The following is a 6,277-nucleotide window of genomic DNA, read 5'->3' on the forward strand; positions in this document are numbered from 1 at the left end:
GTGTGCAGCTTTGGTTCCCTCCCCCCACCCACCATGACGGCACAATGGCATAGGAAAGTTACCATTAATGGGGCAAGAAACAAAGCAGCTCTGCTGAGGAACCTGGGGAAGTGGATTGCCCAATATCTCCACAAGAGTTTCCTGGAGATCTCTGAGGGAGATTCATGTGAAGTGAGGGAGTGTATCAACAGCCAGTTCTGCTGCTCAAACTAGGCAGGAGGTGGGAGACAAGCCTGCTTTCTGCAACCCTCCCACCCCCAGCAACTTGCTTCAGCAATTCCCCAAATCAGATCCACTTACCAGGGGCCTCCTCTCCTGTTTGCGCTTCGCCAAGATCCGACTGATGTGAGTGGCTAGGCTCCTCCGGTGTAGAGAAGAGCTCCTGGCTGCATGCAATTCTGACCTCTGAGTCATCCTCTGCCTCTGGTCCCTATGAGGCTAGCCTGTGTGCAGCTAGGGGTCCCCCTCCCCCTCTTCATCCAAGAATGCCTCCTCCTGGCTCAGTCCACTCTCAGCTGGCAACGAAGTCAATAAAGTATCCACAGGGGACTTCACAGTGGAGGTGGGGTCACCACTGAGTATCATGTCCAGCTCTTTGTAGAACCGGCAGCTCATGGGTGCAGCACTAGAGTGGCAGTTTGCCTCCAACGCCTTGTGGTAGGCGTTCCGCAGCTCCTTCACTTTGATCCTGCACTGAAATGTGTCCCAGTCATGGCCCTTTTCTATCATGCACCTAGAAATTTGTCCATAGGTATGATCATTACGTTCTGTAACCTTTTGAAAACTTTGTAACTTTTAGTCATTGTTAGCATAGTCTTCTAAATTTTGTAACTTTTGCAAGCTTTGTAACCTTTTCAGTGACCACTTGTATAACCTCCAAGCTTTGCAATATTCCATCACGCAATCAGGGAGAGTGTGAACAAGGGAGTGTATGTGGGACTGGGTGGAGAGGAACTGCAAGGAGAAAAGAGCCTGGAGACAGGAGCCAGGTGTGTCTGATGTAATCTGCCCTGAGAAGGCAATCACAGGGTGCTGTAAAGAAAAGAAGAACCTGGTATGCATGAAAAGAACAAGGTCTGGGAATGCTTCTTGGTGACGGACACAGAAGGAAAACTCAAGTGTACATGACAGGAGCCGCCCAATTCCAATAAAAGGAAGAGAGCATGTTCACAAGCCCCTCTTCTTGACCTGGTCGCCAGCCCAGACCTATGACCACATGCAGACATACCAGATCTACTATGCTTCGGCTTCTCAGCTTCCTCTGCTGTTTCTGGTAACTCTCCGCCTGCGTGAGTGTGTGGGTACATGAGGATATGAATGTGTTGAATGTGTACATGCATGAATCAGCTACATCCCTTTCTATTTGATCCAATAGCAGCATTTAATAAAACCAATATAAGTGTAAACCCAAGGGTTGGTTTCTAGTGAAATCTAGGTAACATTAGTGGTGGAGAATGCGGGTAACCACCGATAGGGTACACTAGAGGAAAGGGGTGACATGGAGTAGAAAGCACGTACAGGTAGCCTAGGAATCCCGGTGCACCTGCTCCCCCTTCCTGTTTTTGGGCATGATGCCACTGTTCAGAAAGGCAAAGAGGTCCCCCCCAAATCCACAATGGAGGGGAAGGTGGCAAAAATTCCCCTCCTCCTCCTCTGGGCACACTCCAAGGGTGGTGACCCATGCGTCCCAGGGTGGTTTCATCAGGGGACACCATGGTGGACATAGAAAATATGTACCAGAAATATTGTGAGTTTTATCATCTGGATTCAAAGACTAAGGATTGGGCGGTGGCATGGTTGTTGTGGCAAACTTGTTGTGCTTGGCAAACTGCTAATGCGGATTATAATTCTGAAACTATGCAAGTGAAGCAGGAGTTGGAGTGAGTGAGGGCGGGAAGGGAAATGTGGAAGGCACAAGCGCAAGTGGCAGGGGCAAGTTGTCAGCACCTAGCAATCTCAGCCGTCAAGGCTCTGGAGAGAGCTGAACAGGCCGAGGAAGAGAGGGAACAATCGAAGGAGTTGGAGGTCAAGGTGAAGTGTTTGCAGGGATTGCTGTTAGAGCAGAGAAACCATCCAGGTGGGAGAGCAGCAGGACCTCCAGGATCAGGGACAAAGATGCCGCTCCAATATGACCCTGGAGACTGGGACATAGGGTATGACCCTGACCCAGGATGGCTGCCAGATGGGGTAGAAGCTCAGCTGGCCCTGGTGGTAGCTACGCAATGGTTAACTTTCCAGCACGGTCCCCCGGCCTAGGGAGCGAGCTCCGGATCCATAACCAGGGTAACTGTGCAGGAAATAGCCTTGACCCCCCCTGAAATAACTTCTCTGACCCAGGGATTAGAGCTGGCCAAGGTAAGCAAATTCTCGGAATGGGCATATCAATTTTTGGCGGCGATAGAGGATCAAGGGTTAAACCCAGAGGAGGTTAGGAAGCTGTTGAGGACGGCATTCACAGTACCGGGGTGTGGTACGGGAATTGCACTGCGGATGCAGGTGACCAGACGGTGGTAGTCCCCGTTCGCACTGGTTCACAATTTGGCTCAAGGAGAGGCATTGCAGGAGGTCAGCCATCAGTATGCAGCAGGCTCCTCTGCTCCTGGGGAGACCCTTGCTGTCTTTGTGGAGAGAATGGTATTAGCAGGATTGTTAACTGGGCAGTATCCAACCCATTTCCCGGGGGTGGGGAGGGGCAGGGAGCGATCCCCAGGATCCTGTTTGAGATTGTGTTTCCAACAGCCAAATTAAGGCTTATTGCAGCAATATTGCCCAAAGACATTCAGATGGCTATGGGAGTGTGGAGGTATGGAGAGTGCCTAGACATATCACACCTTAAGAAAGCAGAGCCCCAGGCCACCAGAGTGGTTGGTCAGCCCGGAGCTGGGCTCCCGCTCCTGTCGCTGTGGCCGCAGCCCCAGTGCCTTGACACAGGTGCCCCCGATCGGACACCAGTTGGTTCCGCACACAGTTGTGAATGGCCTTAAAGGACCATGGGGAACTCATGGGCCAGTGGGCTGGGAAACCCAGGGAGTCCCTAGCACTATGCTGTATTCAGCTTGGGCTGAAGCTCCTGGAGCTGTGGGGGTGACACAGGGGCCAAGAAAGCAACTTAAGATTAGGGGGGCCCCGACTCCCCAAGTCCACTGGGAGAGGAAAGCATCCAGGGATGGAGATTGGTGGGACCTCTGCAGGTGGATTCGAGAGTAAGGTTGCAGGTGCACCTTCGGGTGGGGTGGGGCCACATGAGAGCCCTGAGACATCTGAACTAGATTTTGTGGTGCTGGTGGACACCAGCACGGCTATCTCATTGCTTCCCTGCCCTGAGATTGCCAGTCCAGGGAACTATTGAGATCCAGGAATTTGACAGCACCTTGGTGCAGGGGCAAGTATTGGGATGACTGGTCACCCAGGTGGGGAATCTTACCCAAAGATGGTCCTGGATTTATAGCCCAATAACTACAGAACCAATATTGGGCATAGATTGCTTGCGGGAGGGAGGAATAGTGGTTGATTGTGTTAACAAAGGTTTATGGAGGACCCCAAAGAAAGACTGGACCCCTGAAGTAAGGAAGGGAGATACCAGATTGCTGACACTTAGTATGTTGGAAGTGGCAGCAGTGACTGGAGATAGCAAGGAGGAATGGAGGAAGCGTTTTCCCCAGGCATGGGTGGCCCACAAGTTGGACTGTGGTAAATGGACTGGAGAACCAGTGAAAATAGAAGGACCAGCGGTCACCCCACAGAAACAATATTCTATCCCCACTGTGGCACGCTGGGCTGTAGCAGAGATAGTTAAAGAGTTGGAAGAGCAGGAAGTAGTGAAAAGAACGACTTCCTTCCTTAACTCCCCCGTATGGCCTGTGAGGAAAGCTGATGGTGTTTCATGAAGACTGACTGTTGACTATCGGAGAATCAATGTGATGACCCCGCAATGGGTGCCAATAGTTGCAGATATGACCCAGGTGTTGCAAGACATACCAAGGGAAGCAGAAAGTAAATGATGAAGAGGACATCATTGAGAAAGTGACCTGGATCGGTTGGCAAACTGGGCACAAGTGAACAATACACATTTTAAAATGACAAAATGTAAAGTCATGTATCGAGGAACAAAGAAAATTGGCCATACTTACAGACTGGGGGACTCTCTCCTGGGAAGTAGCGGGTCTGAGAAAGATTTGAGGGTCATGGTGGATAATCCCAGTGTGATGCTGTGGGCAAAAAGGGCTAATGTGATCCTGGGATGAGCAAATCTGGGAATCTTGAGTAGGAGCAGAGAGGTTATTTTACCTCTGCATTTGGCCCTGGGGTGGCCACTGCTGGGATCCTGTGTCCAGTCCTGGTGGCCACTATTCTAAGGGAAACAAGGATACTGAGAAGTTGGAAAATGTTCAGAGAAGAGCTGCAAGCATGATGGAAGAATTGGAAAACTTTGACTCCAGGAGCTGAGTTGGTTTATTTTAACACAGAGGAGGTGGAGGGGGGAGGATCAGGACCTACACGAGGAACAAATATTAAATAATGGACTTGCCAGTCTAGCCGACAAAGCTCTAACAAGATCCAATGCCTGGAAGTTGAATTAAACGAATTCAGACTGGAAATAAGGCGTACATTTTTAACAGGGAAGGTAATTAACCCTTGGAATGATTTACCAGGGGTCACGGTGGGTTCCCCATCACTGGGGATTTTTATAACAAACCTGAATGTTTTTTCTAAAAGATCTGTGGTAGCTCAGACAGGAATTGTTTCGGGGAAGTTCTCTGGCCTGCGTTGTACAGGAGGTCAGACTAGATGATCACAATGGCCCCTTCTGGCCTTCCCATCTATGGGATCTATGAACATTTGGACTTAAACCAGCTGCAGCTGCATTGGAGTCAATAGGGCCAGATCCCCGGCTGGTGGCAATCGGCCACAGCTCCATCAGCGTCAATGGGGAGAGCCCCCAGCTGGTATGAACCAGCCATTGCTCCATTGGAGTCAATGGGGCAGGCCCCCAGCTGCTGTCAATGGGTGCTGTTCCATTACTGCCATCAAGTCGGCATCACTCCATCATTTAAATACTGACCCACACCCACTAAGGCCAGCTGGGGATCTGGCCCCCTTGCCATTTGCAAACACGGAAATGATCAGTTAAGGCACCTAAAGATTCATGACAGGACCTGAGCGCTGCTGAAAACTCAGATTGTGTGTTATTGTCACCTTCGAAATAAGAGGTGAAAACTTGACCAGAGCTTTGCCATTGATGTCACTGGAGCCAGGACTTCACCCAACCTCAGGAAGAACAAGGAGCCATTTCCACTGGGCATTTTGGGTAATTTCCCTCCAACGCATCAACCATGGACATAAAACTGGTCAGACCAGGCCAGACCCAAGATCTGTCTAGTTCAGTATCTCTGGCAATGGAAGCATGACAAGCTTCAGAGAAAGCACTGGAGAAATGTGGGGTAATCTGTCTCCCAGGATGTTCCCTTCCTGATTGTGACAGGCTGGGTCACAGAAACCCCCTTGGGACCGCCACCTGATGTGCTGAAACTACCTCTGAGCCCATTTTCCCTGGCAGCTTGGGACTTCAGTACCCTGCCTTGTTGAGCCAGACACGCTTTCCTGCTGCAAACACAGACCCAGGTCTGAACCATGTCCCCCAAAAGCTGCCGACTTAACTGAAAATAGCTTAGAAAGTGCTCCTGTCTCTAGCAGCCAGATACCCAGTTCCCCATGGGATTCAAACCCCAAATAAATCGGTTTTATTCTGTATAAAGCTTATACATATATGCACAGCTGTTTGCTCCCCCAGGTATTAAGTACTTACTCTGGGATAATTAATAAGCAAAAAGTGATTTTATTAAGTATAAAATGTAGGATTTAAGTGGTTCCAAGTAATAGCAGAGAGAACAAAGTAAGTCACCAAGCAAAATAAAACAAAAATATGCAAGTCTAAGCCTAATACAGTAAGAAACTGATTACAGATGAAACCTCACCCTCAGAGATGTTTCAATAAGCTTCTTTCACAGACTAGACTCCTTTCTAGTCTGGGCCCAATCCTTTCCCCTGGTACAGTCTTTGTTCCAGCTCAGATGGTAGCTAGGGGATTTCTCATGACTGCACCCTCCTTTGTTCTGTTCCACCCCCTTTTATAGCTTTGGCAAAAGGTGGGAATCTTTTGTCTCTCTGGATCCCCCACCCCCCCTTCTAAATGGAAAAGCACCAGGTTTAAGATGGATTCCAGTTCCAGGTGACATGGTCACATGTTCTGTGAGACCCGAAACCTTCATTTTTCCTG

The sequence above is a fragment of the Lepidochelys olivacea genome (assembly GCF_965140295.1).
Source record: "Lepidochelys olivacea isolate rLepOli2 genome assembly, chromosome: 23".
In the NCBI taxonomy this organism is placed as follows: Eukaryota; Metazoa; Chordata; order Testudines; family Cheloniidae; genus Lepidochelys; species Lepidochelys olivacea.